Genomic DNA, 17,131 nt, shown 5'->3' on the forward strand with positions numbered 1-17,131 from the left:
GTCTTCACTGTGGTCTCCCTTGCCGGTGTTAGGTGCAGGATGCGGATCTCCAGTGAGATCACTATATGGTCTGACCTCACCGTTGAGGGATGTACATCCTGTGTGGAGCATGTCATCCCCATGTGTGATGATCAGGACTAGTATAGTTCCTCCCCTTGTGGGTATGGTGCATGGTTGTTCCACGGCATTTGGGTGTATGAACACCTGGAACCTTTGGTGTAGGGTGTTGTGTCCTGGGTAATGTTCCCGGTCTATGTATGGGTGGCTGATGTCACCCAATATGATGGTGTTGTGAGAGCATTCATACTCCCCAGTGTCTTCAGGAAGGCTGTGTGGGTATCCTGGGTTTGGGAGGGTGGTCTGTAGCATGCAACAAACTGTAGGGCAGTCCTACCCATGGTTAATTGCACCTGGATGGTCCCCGCTGCTACGTGCATTTCTGCCAACCTGGAGGTGTGGGTATCCGTCATGGGAATGGAGACTCCCCCTCCTTCTGTGTTCGGTCCGGGTTATGGTCCTGAACGCGTGATATGAGGTATGACCTGATAGTGCTGGGGTGCTCTCAGGAGCCCTGAACAATGTTTCAGTCACAGCACTGACATAGATGTCCTCCATACTGCGGAGGGCATTTGAGGGCGTGCTGCTTGGGCATACAGTACTGGCACTGAGCAGTATTCCCCTTTCTTTTTTCCAGGTTTGTAGTCTAGGGTGGTAGGTTTATCATTTCAGCCTTGCCTGCAGTGGGCACTGTGGGGGTGGCAGGAGCCTTTGCCAAACCCTTGAAGACCAGGGGCGATGGGTGTGAGCCATCCCTTGCGAAGGGGCGTGGTGTGTCAAGCATGTCATCCCAGGCAAAAGGAAACTGGATCCCCTCAGACTGACACCAGTAACCAGGCAAATTATCAAGGGTGATCATTCGGAGCCAGTATTGTGGCATCATACTTGATGAGGGTGGGATACTGCCCAGGGTCAGGGACATGCTGGCCTGGGCTACACAATCTGAGAGCCCCTCTATGTCTCCTTACATGTCTCCCAGGGTGGTATGTCTCTGGTCGTTGACACCAGCATGGACAATGACCGTGTCATACATGTACATGCTGCAGAGTGACCTGAGTGCGTGTGTTATGTGGCAGATTCCAGCGCCTGACAGGCAGCCTACTGTGATCATTCCCTTGTTCGGTCTGGTGGGTGGGACGTCGGTGTGTCTGACTATGGCGTCACCTATTACAAGTGTGTCTGGCATTGTGTGTGGCCTTTAGGGCTGTGACTGTTTAGCACACTGACGTTGACAACTATGTGTTGCATGTCCTATGTCTTGTGGAGGCAGTTGCTTGGGTGTCTGCTTTGGAGGCCTCGTTAGGTTCATTACATGTTTTAACAGTGCCTCCGGATATGTCTTAGTGTGTTCATGTGTTCGTTTAGCATTTGTGATAGTTCCATGTGACACTGGGTTTGTGGTGTGCATGGTGTCCTTCCCCTCCCGTTTGGTCTTGCCGGTCATGGTTTGAGAGAGCTCAGCCCCCAGTCTGGCTATATAGTTGCATCTCTCACATGTATTATGTTTAGTGGGGGAGGTGCAGCTTGTCTGTGTCCATGAGGCACCTGCAACATTGCCTCAGGATGCCCACATTCACCATCTGAACAGGAGAGGTCGCTAGTAATTGACCCTTCGACATGCCAGAGAACGTGAATGCATTTGCTGTGTAACTGGGTCAGAAGGCACCTATAGGGAAGTGGATACTCAAGGGGATTCTAGGCTAGTGTAGTACTCCATCTAGTATACATGTACCTTACCTATGTAGGAATACTATGGGAGCAGGTGCTGAGCTTTTGTGATAGAGAACAGACACTTGAGATTGCAAGTAGAGAAGTTTGACATGTAAACCTGCGGAGCACAGAGCCAGATATAGTGTAACGTTGTTCACACGGTACATGACGCACATGTCCACACATATACTGCACCTGACGCCTGTGGTCGGTGCCACAGGCTACGGTGGACAGAGACATCACATACATGGCATGACACAGTACAGGTATGGTGACATTCTGCAGGTGTCGTACACAGCATGCTGGCAACTGACCGCAGGTGTCACCTGTCAGCTGTGGTGCACGCTGTGCAGCAGTTGGATGCTGTACCGGTATAGGAATATGTCCGCAATCGCGGGGTGTACACCACTATGGCACACATCCCATTGTGTGCAGATGGGGACACCTGCCTGTGTGGTCAGCACCCTCACAATACAATGCACCCACATGCCATGTCACAGGGGGCAGTCTTGCACAGGTGGCCAGTATGGCTCAAGTATGGCATTGACAGGGTTGTACAATGCAGCACCAGTATGGGATGGTCACCCTGTGTGGTTATTGTCCAGTCACAACACTATATCTGCATACACCCTCACAACAGGCAGCAGACATACACACATGTTGACACACTGACATGGTGGTGACCACACATGTCTACACGGAGGGACGACATGGTGCATGTACTGCACCATCCACATCCATGCACCCCACACTGAGGTATGTACAGATCTCTACCATGGTGTACAGTGATGTGTGGCACGTGGCACATAGTCCCCCCGATCTGTGGCATACATGGGCACACATTCCTGCACACATGTCGGTGCTAGGAATGCCACACCCGCTATATGGGATATGTGCAGGCGTGCAGCAATATGTAGTGCATCATGCGTACCACCACTGTATCCGGCAGCTGTGCCGATATATGCACTTGGGAGGTGGTAGGGGTTACAGTGGCCATGTGACATATGGTCAATGACACCTGACCGATGGGTATGCATTATGGCAGCGCTGTCATGTAACAGCGACATAGCAGACTGTATGCACATGGCAGTGTAGGATGGTGTGTGACACACCTGTGACCACCACCTGCACACATGCATGTGGACAGGTGTTTAAACACATGGTGTACACACATACCGCCATGCGTGCTGTTACTATGCCACCATATGATGGCCCCCATGATGGGTATGCATGTGGTAGGGGGTTGCAACTGTGTTATGGACATCGGACACCGCTCATGCATGGCTGCACCGTGCACAGTACACTTGTCACATGTATCCCCTGTTGCCATGTGTGTATGCATTGCTATGTTGTGACATGTGTGTCGACATACATGGAACATGGACTGTGGTATGGTATCACAGCTGTCACAGGCAAACTGTACAAGGGTATGTGTCCCAGTCAACACCGCTACACCCTGTAGGGGGTGCATACCACAGACATGTGTCCACCTTCCATTCATGTGTGTATTACTGCGTACGCCAGTGTTATGCATGTGGTACATCACAGGCTTCGTATGTGTCCTGTGTGCAGTCCATGCACACAGCCAGGCAATCACATATATGACATATCCGGACTTTGTTTCACTGTGGTACAGCTGCAGTCATGTGTCATATCTGTGTCAGGCCCGTGGTATGTGTGGAGCATGCCTGTCCATGTATACCGATATGGGTGTACTACATCACACCTGTGGGATCATTGATAGTACATGTGTACTCTGCATGATGGGCGTACACCACCATATAGACCTGTGGACATATGTCGCATGCTGTTGCTGGACCATGAGGCATACTGCTGCACCGATGACATGGTGCTGGCATGGCAGCTACAGTGTTCACTGCAGTGTGTACATGTTCAGCCTGCACCCGTGACGCCTGTGATGTCATCTGTGTGTGTACGTGTAACTGCATGTGTGTCCACCCTGTGCATGTGTACGGGTTTACCTGTCCGTGACTTGCAGTGTGTGCACTCCGTCTGCATGCCGGACGGTGCGTAGCACATACTACGTGTGTGAGCATGCCCGGGTTGCTGTTGTGTGGGTGGACACACGATGGTCCACGATCTGCCCTTCCATGATTCCACCCCATGTGTATGCATGTCTGCACTCTGCAGATTCTAAGTGTGTGAGCATGCCCAGTAAGCAGCTGAGTAGATGGACACACTGTACAGTGCACACCGTGCCCGTCTGCGTTGATACCCGTGTGCATGTATGTTTCCCCTTCACAACCGCCACGTCTGTGAGCATGCCTGGGTTGCTGTTGTGTGGGTGGACACACACGATGGTCTACGATCTGCCCTTCTATGATTCCACCCCATGTGTATGCATGTCTGCACTCTGCAGATTCTAAGTGTGTGAGCATGCCCAGTAAGCAGCTGTGTAGATGGACACACAGTACAGTGCACACCGCGCCCATCTGCGTTGATACCCCGTGTGCATGTATGTTTCCCCTTCGCAACCGCCACGTCTGTGAGCATGCCCGGGTTGCTGTTGTGTGGGTGGACACACACGACGGTCCACGATCTGCCCTTCCATGATTCCACCCCATGTGTATGCATGTCTGCACTCTGCAGATTCTAAGTGTGTGAGCATGCCCAGTAAGCAGCTGTGTAGATGGACACACAGTACAGTGCACACCGCGCCCGTCTGCGTTGATACCTCGTGTGCATGTATGTTTCCCCTTCGCAACCACCACGTCTGTGAGCATGCCTGGGTTGCTGTTGTGTGGGTGGACACACATGACGGTCCACGATCTGCCCTTCCATGATTCCCCCCCATGTGTATGCATGTCTGCACTCTGCAGATTCTAAGTGTGTGAGCATGCCCAGTAAGCAGCTGTGTAGATGGACACACAGTACAGTGCACACCGCGCCCGTCTGCGTTGATACCCCGTGTGCATGTATGTTTCCCCTTTGCGACCGCTAGGTGTGAGGGCATGCCCAGTACGCCATTCGGGGGTACACAGTACAGTCGGCACCGATGTCTGCTACTAGGCATGTAGCCATGGCCAATGACATCCTGCATAGCCATGGTGACCGTCCAGGTGAGCCATATGTGGTTGGTATGCCACAATGGCTGCCTACATCATGCATGCCGGTTGCCCTCTCATAGGGTATACTGTCTGTGGTGCATCCCGTATCCATGTCATGATGTTGTGCTCCGTAGTTAGTTGGTATTCCCGAGTGCAGCACTACCGAGTTACTGTACGCCCACCTTGGGATGGTAAGATGCTGTGTGACTGCGCACTCTGTCATCATTCCCTATCGGCTGCCTTGCCTGTGCAGATGATATCACCCACCTAGGGGTATGCCTCCTGACAGTGCTGTGCTCAGTAGTCTCGGTAGCGCATTCTGTAAATGCATCATGCTGTAGTGTATTCATGTAGGTAGGCGTAGGTTCAACTCCCGGCCCTTCCCCGTGTGTGTGTGTGTGTGTGTGTGTGTTTCCAGCTGCCCTTGGTGAGAGTAGTTCCTTTAGTCGCTTCGCAACACATACCTTGGCTATTGGCATCTATTCCTTTACGGATGATGTCACCCGCTAGAAGTATGCCTCTGACAGTGCTGTGCTCAGTAATCTCGGTAGCGCGTTCTGTAAATGCATCATGCTGTAGTGTGTTCATGTAGGTAGGCATAGGTTCAATTACCGGCCCTTCCCCGTGTGTGTGTGTGTGTGTGTGTGTGTGTGTGTGTGTGTGTGTTTCCAGCTGCCCTTGGTGAGAGTAGTTCCTTTAGTCACTTCGCAACACATACCTTGGCTATTGGCATCTATTCCTTTACGGATGATGTCACCCGCTAGAAGTATGCCTCTGACAGCACTGTGCTCAGTAATCTCGGTAGCGCATTCTGTAAATGCATCATGCCGTAGTGTGTTCATGTAGGTAGGCATAGGTTCAACTCCCGGCCCTTCCCCGTGTGTGTGTGAGGTGTGTGTGTGTTTCCAGCTGCCCTTGGTGAGAGTAGTTCCTTTAGTCGCTTCGCAACACATACCTTGGCTATTGGCATCTATTCCTTTACGGATGATGTCACCCACTAGAAGTATGCCTCTGACAGCGCTGTGCTCAGTAATCTCGGTAGCGTTCTGTAAATGCATCATGCTGTAGTGTGTTCATGTAGGTAGGCGTAGGTTCAACTCCCGGCCCTTCCCCGTGTGTGTGTGTGTGTGTGTGTGTGTGTGTGTGTGTTTCCAGCTGCCCTTGGTGAGTGTAGATCCTTTAGTCGCTTCGCAACACATACCTTGGCTATTGGCATCTATTCCTTTACGGATGATGTCACCCGCTAGAAGTATGCCTCTGACAGCGCTGTGCTCAGTAATCTCGGTAGCGCATTCTGTAAATGCATCATGCTGTAGTGTGTTCATGTAGGTAGGCGTAGGTTCAACTCCCGGCCCTTCCCCGTGTGTGTGTGAGGTGTGTGTGTGTGTGTTTCCAGCTGCCCTTGGTGAGAGTAGTTCCTTTAGTCACTTCGCAACACATACCTTGGCTATTGGCATCTATTCCTTTACGGATGATGTCACCCGCTAGAAGTATGCCTCTGACAGCGCTGTGCTCAGTAATCTCGGTAGCGTTCTGTAAATGCATCATGCTGTAGTGTGTTCATGTAGGTAGGCGTAGGTCCAACTCCCGGCCCTTCCCCGTGTGTGTGTGTGTGTGTGTGTGTGTGTGTGTGTGTGTGTTTCCAGCTGCCCTTGGTGAGAGTAGTTCCTTTAGTCGCTTCACAACACATACCTTGGCTATTGGCATCTATTCCTTTACGGATGATGTCACCCACTAGAAGTATGCCTCTGACAGCGCTGTGCTCAGTAATCTCGGTAGCGCGTTCTGTAAATGCATCATGCTGTAGTGTGTTCATGTAGGTAGGCGTAGGTTCAACTCCCGGCCCTTCCCCGTGTGTGTGTGTGTGTGTGTTTACAGCTGCCCCTATAGAGAGTAGTTATTTTAGACGCTTCGCAACACATACCTTGGCTATCGGCATCTATTCCTTTACGGATGTTGTCACCCACCTAGACGTGTGCCTCTGACGGTGCTGTGTTCAGTGGTCCACGTAGCATGTTCCATACCCGTGTCATACTGTTGTGCGGTTGGGTAGGTGGGGGTAAGGTCAATCCCCATGCCTGCCATCTGTGTATGTGTGTCTATGCTCCCAGCCACATGGGTTCAGAGGTTATGGCTTTAGAGTTTCCGCAGAACACTTATACCCTGCCGACATCTCTGTGTTTGTGGATGGTGAGACGCAGCTCGTGGACTGCCTGTGTGCCTGCTGTGGTTGGCGACCTCCGTAGCGTGTTCTCCACGTGCGCCCTGCTGTGGTGTGGTGGGGTGGTGCTGTGTACGTTACACTCCCGGCCTTGACACATGTGTCCGTCTGTATCTCTCTCGATGTATATATACATACTTATGTTATGCCCATAGCGCTGCTCTTGCATGGACAGCTGTCTGTTCCATGTATCGCATATTTGCACGGCTGACACATAGAACTGTGGTACGATGCATATCCACTCATTGTCCATGCAACGTCCATATTCCGGCACGCCCTAGAGACATCTGCTGGATATCGTGGCAGACAGCTCTCCTTGCTGTACTGACACTGTACCCATACACGCCATACACCTTGTGTATAATTGCCTGTTTATGGTGTGTGTATGTCTATCTGAGCTGTGTGCATGGTCGTGTGTATGTCCTGCTATAGCCGTCTGTGCAGGTGTTGCCACTATGGGTAATCCTTGTAGACCGCTGTGTCATGTGCAATTCAGCACATACCTGCAGACCGTACTACCCCTCCTACGGCAGCGGCCTTAGATCAACCGCTGCCCTAGGCGATGGGCTCCATGGCGCCCACCACCACAACACATGGTGCCCCCATTCTGGTGTACCTACATGACATAACTACTAGAAAGGTGGCCCTGCTAGTGCGGTGCCCTAGGCAGCCGCCGGGTTGGCGTATGCCTACGGCCGGCTATGAGCACATCACAAGGCATACTTTTACATTCAGTGTTTTACGAAGGCTATATTTTAATCCCAGAGGGGGGGACCTTATCAACTATACTTTAGAATGCGGATTGAGATGGATTATTAGGTGGAGAGTTGACCACGCACCAGGGCTGAATGATGATGCACAGATTAAGCCTCTTTTGGGAAGCAGGTGGCTTAAACCCAAATAACAGGAATGTAGTTTAGGTACAGCTATACATTTTACACCTATTAGTCCACTCTTTCAGTTGTTTACCACTGTTTTACATTGATATACTATACATATTTTCTATATATATTGTTAGATTTATAATTGATGAGAATTAGGCATAGTACAATATCATATAATACATGTTTTAATAGGATGTTTTTAAAGATGTTAATATATGTGTGTGTATTTAACATTGCGTCTGCGCTTTATATGCTGTGGTTACTTGTTCATTGTTTGATGAGAAATTGACCAATGAAAGTGTAAGGAGGGATATTTAAAGCCTGGGTGCTTTTATGTTATGTGTAAGTCTGACGCAGCCTACGGGTGAAAGTGCTTACTTGTATATAAAGGAACCTTTTTATACCATTTGGGCACTGTCCTGGACAATTTCTACATTGACTGTTTCATCTACCTATGTGTTTTTTGGATTGTGCGCCATATGGTGCCAGCGATTATTTTGTGTTGATTAGGTGTATTCCATGGTCAATTGACATTAATCATGTTGATTCATTAAAGGATCTTCTTTATAAGTGGGAACGCCATAGTTTAACCATCCTATGACCTTCCTAGTTGAAGTTGCTAGTGAGCCATTAGTATGTGTTCCACAGGTCGCACATTTGTTCCGCATTATGGAAGCGAGTGATCCCCATTTTGGTGATGGCAGATTGAGAGCTGTGTACGCCGGTATTTGCACAACGGTCTGACTTTGTATGGGGAATGTCTAATGTAGTCCCTATCTGTATTTCCTGTGCTATGCCTTACTGCAGCTGTGTAATTCCACCAGGTTTCCAGTTATGGGTGCCATCTTGGTCGTACGCTTGTCCATCCATGGGAATTGCCTACTGGACACTGATATAGGGCTGTACACATTTCACACCTGCTGTCAACATTATCCGGTGGATGCTTTGCATCATTAGTGGGGAGTAAGGCATGTGCTATACCCACATCCCTCCCACGGGGCGGGCCAACGGATTATCTGCCAAACAACACCGAGCCCCATTTCTGCATACCCAGGATCCCATGGCTGCAACCCTCGATGGTACACATTACACATCCTTCATGTGTGCAGGACTGGGATGTGGATGCACTTCTATGGACTCGACAATCTGGGGATTTCTGTTCATATGTCCTGCATTTCATGGACACTTGTCATCAACCGTAAACACGCTGGTGGTGCATATGTCTAGCTGTGCCGTAGTCACGGCTGTCATTTCTTCTGGGTCGATTGCAGCTGGTTGATATTGCAAAAAGATAAATTTTTGGATTCCTACAATGGACACCAGTGTGCATATGTAAAGTGTAGAACTTGTTAGACTGTCACCATCTGGCCAGTGGTTTTGACTGATGCTGTATGTTCCCCAGTCGCGGATGTCTGTTTGACTACCCATATTATGTGTTACTTGGCCGCCTATCTATATCCATGTGCCAGTAAGAGGAAATACAGCAAACCTTGAGTCCTGGTCTTCTTTGTAAAAGACATTATTGAACATAAACCAGACCAAAACAGACGATGACAAAAACGATACACTCCACAGTCAAAAGATACTGAGCGCTTTCACCCACTAACATGGGGCATCGTCAGAGTAAGAATTACATTAGATAGTCGTCCCTTATATACTTCCTTCAGAGTCAGTTTAAAGACAATGAATCAATAAACTTGCTCATAGTTAAGTGGACAGTGCTCCAAGTCATACTGATAAAGTGACATATACAAACAGTGTTGCATACATTACTTAATGGAAACATTAATACAACAACAATGTGTTAATATAAATAAAATATTGGTGAATACAATCGGTATATTGAAACATAGTTGATAATTGTTGTGAGTAAACCTTAGAATGTAGTGTGTTGATACTGATATTGTATATTAATGTGTATAATTGTTGCATTAAGTTTCCAAATCATGGAATAAATAAGTACAATTAAATGCATATTTTGTATAAATATGAATGTAAATAAGAGTCACAATGTTAAACATAAATATGACTGTATTATAACTATATCAATATGATATGGAATAAACTGTACTTGTTTACATCTTGTTTTCAAGTGACAAATCTATGTCCATGCATATATATACGGCCGTCGGACTGCTGTGTGTAGATATATACATGTGAACCCCTCGTTTCATACCTTGCTTTGTTACTGTCTGTGGATTACCTGTGTACACACATCTATTACCATGCCATACCTTTCCACTGTACAGGTTCTGGCATGGTGTACGGCTGTTTGGCCCTTAATCTTGCTGTGTGTTACATTGACCTGTGTCTATCCAGCGAATTGCCAGATAGACAGACACAGCAGATATTAAACAGCCGTACACCATACCTTTCCACTGTACAGGTTCTGGCATGGTGTACGGCTGTTTGGCCCTTAATCTTGCTGTGTGTTACATTGACCTGTGTCTATCTGGCAATTCGCTGGCGTGTCATGTGAGACCTTCTTGCTTCTATAGGGACCTGATCCCGTAATTGTGACGTGCTTCCACTGGCCATATATTTCTCTGTCATCTGGGATCTGTGTGTAACCAGTCCTTTCAGGACACTTTCTATTGTTGTTCTTTTTTGGTTACATATATGAGTACTTTGGTATGTTGTGCTATTATTGTGTGTGGAGCATTTCTCCACAGGCCTCTGCTGACACTGGACATATATCCAGCTAGCCTAGCCCGGTCAACATGTGTGAGCCAACTGAACACAATTCGTACGGGGGCACCTTCTGACAAGTGGGTCGGGTTACAGATGCATAACCGTCATCAATCCATACTACTAACACACACGTTATTCTATCCACATTCTATGTTTGTCTTATCACATAGCATGTGTTTCTCACTATTTCTAATGGTACTTTACATGGCATTGCCCGATTCCATACTTTCAGAGGCTGACAGGTTTGAGACATGTATAATTGACGTGGGGGACACAACCTTAACTTTCCCTGCTGTGAGCGGATCACACACGCACATGCGCACTTGCATTTCCTAATTGTGGGTTACGCGCAGGCGCACATGCATATCCATATTCTGTTTACATATGTTTACTGGGTCTGTGTGGTTACGTGGTCTGTGTTAGTTGTGACTGTCCCGGTAACATATCTCTGATCCGGTTGACGGACGTGTGCGGAACGCACTTTCACCTTTACACATGTGACAGTCTTTACGGCATGGACGCATTACGCATTAATGCTCACATTTATATGTTCTATAGTCGTAATTCAAACGGGACTGCATTCACGTTTGCTGGTTAATGTGACCACTACACGTTAGCTGTTCTGTCTCATTTATATGCATACCCATGGTACTTAGCTAAATTTACATATCCCCCACCCCCACCCTGCACTCACGTACGTCACAGGCATCCATTCTCCTGCTGGGAAAGGTGCGGTACTACATGTTAAACATTCCTTATTCCCTCCCGCTCATGGCCCAGGATGCATATGTCGTGACCGCAGGGATATTCAGATCACAGGGGCTTATATCCCCTACACATACAGGCCTTCGATTGTCAGGGTGTTCCTGTGGTGCTTTGGGTTTGGACTTGTCCGCCTAGTGTACGGAACTGCCCTGACCGTGTACGAATGTCAGACGACCAGACCTATTTCCATTACTAAACCTCTGTATTTATAACCTGTCTCGCTATATTACATGGGTTTAACATTGCGTGACGGCTTTCACTGAGCCACGGACATGTCCGTTGCTTAGTTTGGGGCTGTCCCGCTCTGCTACACACATTTAACATGGCGGAACAGGTTGAACAGCTCAGCAACGGTGACATCAGGCTCTCCGTCGCTGTTTAGTATTGCATCGCTATGTTGACTGTTTCACATAGCGTGACAGTGTCAACATTGGTAACGGACATCTCGCGCAGTACGTCCGCACTGCCGCGGGTGCCGTATGTCTGTGTTTGGGCGGCGGACAGGCATTATGCTGTGCCATTATGTCTAGGAATATATGGTTTCTTTCCATAGATGATATGGCATACTAGCAATGACCCGCGTCTGGGTGTGGGTACTGCTGTATTTACCCACGGCAAGAGCGGCTGTAGGTCAAGTGGTGCCCTAGGCAAAAGGACTCCATGGTGCCCCCACCACATCACCTGCTACCCCCATCCTGGTCTACCTACACCAAATAAATACTGGGAAAGTGACCCTAGTAGAGCGGCGCCCTAGGCGGCTGCCTAGTTGGCCTATGCCTACGGCCAGCTATGTGTGTGGTCCCTCGGGCATCGGCCTCGGGAATGCACCAAATCTGCCGTGGGTATATCTAGCATTACACACATCTGGGCGTGGTTTATTGCTATAATGTTCCATGTGTACAGACACGTGTGTTTGGACAACCTACGATAGCTTCTGCTATTGGCATACCATGCTGTGGGTGGTGCCGGTTACCATACATATGCCTTTCTCAGAAGCCGACTTCACACTTCTAAACACTAGTGTGGTCTCCTTTAAGGCCCCTGAGCCAGTGGTAAACATTACTCACACCGCTGAATCACCTACATATGCCTTCTACCAACACCTACAGGACTGCATGGATCAGGCAATCCCATACAAAACTGAGACTCTTTGTACCAGAGCCAAGTGTCCGGTCTGGTGGACCTCAGCCATCCACAAGCTGCACAACGAAAGGAGGAAGCTACTACAGGATAGAGCAGAATCCTTGTAAAGTAAGACACCCTTGCTCATTATATGTGAAGAACTACAAGCTCTCATGAAATCATCCAGGGCAACTTCGACAGCTAAATCACCAAGGACTCGAAAGACAATCATAAGGCCTTCTGTAGCTATGTTAGATACCTGGGAGGACACTCCCAGATTTGCTCAGACTAGGTTCAGAATGATGTGAAGATTACTGAACCTACACACATTGCCAACATACTGGCTGACAGGTTCGGTGCAAACTCCCCCCCCCTCACCCCCACATGGAGAGATATCTATACCAGAGGATTGTAGCCCCCAGAACATCTGTAACGCACAGGTGGGAAATGCTCTCTCCAAGGCAGTGAACACAGCATCCATGGGACCAGATGGTGTCCCAGCTGTGTACTCCACGAACTCAATGAGGAATTAAACCCACAGTTAGGACAGCTGTTTAATCTTAGCCTCACCTCGGGATACGTACCCATGTAGTGGCGCAAGGCGACTGTAGTCCCACTTCACAGGAGCGGTGCCTCCACTGACCCTGGTAATTACCATCCCATTATCTTGACAAGCCTTATCTGCAAAGCCATGGAGAAGGATCATAATGGAACTCATAGATAAAGACATAGGGGACTTGCATACTTTGGATCCAACCCAGTTTGGCTTGGTCAAAGGCAGATCATGCCTTTTAAACTTGGTTAACTTTTTAGGGACAGTCACCAAGGCCATTGATGAGGGTAGAGCAGTCCATACAGCCTACCTCGACCTGGCAAAGGCCTTCGACACAATACCTCCCTCAGGTATCATTGATAAAATAATCAGCTTGTATGTAAACCCATACATCGCAGGTTGGGTTGCAAACTGGCTGAGTGACGGGACCCACACAGTCAGAGTTGCTGGCGCCATGTCGGACTCACAGCCGGTCACAGGTGGGGTCCCACAGGGCTCAGTCCTGGGTCCACTCTTTTTCGGCATCTACATTTCCAATGTACAAGCAAACACAGGGGGGTTATGGCTGACAATGTTTGCAGATGACTGCGGACTGGGTGCCATAGTCGGAAACACATCTGACACAGATATCCTTCAGAAGGGCCTCACAGATATGGATAACTGGTGCCACAGACATGGCCTACAGCTAAATGCCAGGAAATGCATGGTCATACCCTTCGGGAAGAATAGGGTTACCCCTAGCTACCATATAGGTGGCAATCCACTGAGCACAGAGGAAGTTAACAGGGATCTGGGGACACCAGTTGTCAGTAACCGTTCGTTCGACACACACATTGCTAAAGTAGTTAGGTAGACCTTCTACATTGCCCACCTGATCATGTAGGGATTCACATCTAGATCAGGGGAGGTCATCGTCCCCCTGTACTCATCACTCATTAGACCTATGATTGAGTACAATGCCCCATTCGGAATGTATCTGACACGACACCTGCAGCAGCTAGTAAGGCCCCAACAGTTCATTGCCAAACAGATGCAGGGTCTCAGGGATATGTGTTATGCTGCCCGACTGAAAGGACTCCCGCTCTATTCAGTCGCATACCACTTGCTCAGAGGTGACCTGTGCCTGACATACAAGGCCATGTCGAACCCAGATTTGATGACTATGCTTTACCTAAAGAATCTAGATCCCTCAGAACCACAAGGGCAGGTGACTTAAACCTTTACCCGGTCATTAATAGAACGTGCTGGAAGGACAGATTCATCACCCAGACACTCACTATGCTGTGGAACTACATCCCAGTACATGTGAGGCAGAGCACCTCGATGGCCTTGTTCAAGAGGAGTCTTGACCAATGGATGGGAGATTGCAGATATACCCCAGGGATTACTTCAGTGTCACTGCTTGACAGAGGTACAGCAATATAATAGGCATAGTTTTCTTCAAACTGAAGGGGTGGCGAGGGCAACATAACTATGGGCTAGGCTTATAGATGCCCTTGGGTGGATAGCCTACTATGAACCTATGGACCTATGAACCTATGTTCATAGTTTGTCCCATTCACACTTGTCTGTCCCCTGTCCTCATTCGTACGTGGATATTTCTGTGGCACATGATTGAACTATGTATTACCTGCAGGTATGATGTGTACAGTGCACATATGTCACGGTTGATTACAGTGTATCTGTGTACCTACCTCTGTGATACTGAGGACTACCACACATGCTTCACAGCATTACATGCATATGTCCATACTATTATTCGTTGGCCTGTGGGGGGTTGTCAGGGCAATGGTTACATGTATCCCTGTTTGTGCACGCATCATGGTGGTCTCTGACTGGCCTACGTTGCTATCGTGGGATGGACGGTGGTGTTGGTGTGTGTTTGGGTTGTGTTTCCACTGCCGATACGTCAGTGGGGGGTGGGGTTGGCACATGTTCCTCTTTGCAGGGGGCCCCATCCTGGACATTTGTGTCATGCGTCGACACTTGGCACATGCCATATGTCCTGTGATATTCCCACAGTCGTGTATGCCTTCCTGCATTACTACTGCGTGTTACTGACAGTTTGTATCTGGTACGCATGGCTATTATGTTGGATAGCTTAGCCTATTCCCATTATATGACATACCCATTCATCCGGGCATATACCTGTTATTCAATCCTTTGCATTGGCCGTGGGTGTTTGGCCATCCGGCACCACTTTTATCTACATGTGATGTCCCACCTTCACCTTCTGTGCATGTGGCACCCTGTTGGGGTGTCCTGCTTGGTGGGCGGATGTTCCGCCCTATGTGTTGTGTTTGACATGTCTGCATAGCTAATCATTGGTACGGTGGCTGCACATACTGCTTTGTCCAGATGTGTACAGTTATGGACACCGTGGCGTGTGAACGCCTATGGGGTTTCAACAGGTCCATACCATATGCGGGATGTACGCATTCTGCCGACACATTCACATGCAGCCATTTGGATATCAGTACCTGAGGTGGGATGTTGACATGTGGGGTACATATTTGCATGCGTGGCACTGCCTAGGGCAATACTTCATACTACATTTGAGGTATACCCACTGTGTGTAGGTGTGCAGCTGCGCAAGACTGCTAGCTGGGTTGGGTGGACGGTCGTACATGGGTGCGGGTTACGTGCTATGACGGGGCTGTTGTGTATTACATTTGCATGCATGGGTTCTGCTTCTGGATATTATGCTTTGGCATACGCCGTCCTATGTGTATGCGATGGGCACGTTGCTGGGTGTAGTGCATGTTGCTATGCACATGTTTGTCTATGTTTAGGGTATCTGGTTTCCTTCTGGTTGTTATATAGACATGGCTGCCCGGCTGTGTACTCTCACTACTGCTGGTGACCATGCCCATGGGGCTACTTGTGTGTAGGTGCGGCGCACTGACATGCTGCGGTACACCTTCACTGGGTATGCCCACTGACAGTGCAGTGTGTGACAGACACGGTATTACGCGTATCCTTTGTTCCTTGGACGGGTACAGTTTGGACTTCGTGGGTTACTGTTTGGTTCTCCGTTTTGTGTAAACGGGTACTATGTTGCATACTCTGCGTACGTTTCATTATCCATGGACACTGGCTGTGCGGTTACTATTGCAGGCGGCCTGTGACAGTCAGCACTTTAGGTTGCTCCTCGCCTGCCGGCTTGGCCACGCCTACAGGCGCATCCTACTTGAGCTCGCACACGTGCCCTCTGCACGTGGTTGTGATTGCGGCGCGCACTCATTACTATGCATGTGGCGCTGCTACGCCGATTATACACTGCACTGCCAGCACATGCCTTACACCGGCCTTGCGCCGTGCTTCATGAATCCGGGGGAGAGTGAAGGATGAATTTAATGAAAGACCTGGCAGGGTTTTTACTGGAACCGAAAACAGAACATACTACCAAAAAAGGCAGATCAAATATCACATACAAGTTAATGAAAGAGTAGAACAGGCTGAAAGGGAAGACTAGAATGACAAATTACAGAATAGCAACAGGAGGAAATGTGTAAGGCATTTAAGTTTGCTATAAAGAACAGAAGATTCAGGATACTTGGAGATATTTACACAGGTGCTTTTATTCTCTAAGTAGACTTCAACGAATTCTTCTGCAAGTGAAGAGCAGATGCTAAAGACATGGAAGGAATGAAAGAGAAAGGTACAGTTGTTTAAGAACTTACCATAAAAGTATTCAACTACATCATTGTTGCAGTACTGCTGACTTCTGGTACATATCCTGCCAAGGACACAGTAAGACTGGGCAGTCTGCAAAAGCTTAGGCACCTTACTGTCCTACCATATGTCTGACCTATGCATGAAACCATGTGCTAGTATTTAAGGGCTTTATGAGTGAGAAAATCCTAAAGATCTTTTTTGCCCCTGGAAAAGGCTAAGGCTAGAGGTCTATGAGGCTAGACTCAGATTCACATAAGATAAAGGAAAGGATGAGACACAGTGGAGATCTACCCTAGCCATGGAAAAAAAAATAAATGGGGAAGAAGAAGGTGCACATTGTACAACAGTGAGCTCTTTAAACATCTGCTATGGTAAGTTCTTG

The sequence above is a fragment of the Protopterus annectens genome, chromosome 4.part1 (genome assembly GCF_019279795.1).
Source record: "Protopterus annectens isolate FY-2018-M chromosome 4.part1, PAN1.0, whole genome shotgun sequence".
Taxonomy (NCBI): Eukaryota; Metazoa; Chordata; order Ceratodontiformes; family Protopteridae; genus Protopterus; species Protopterus annectens.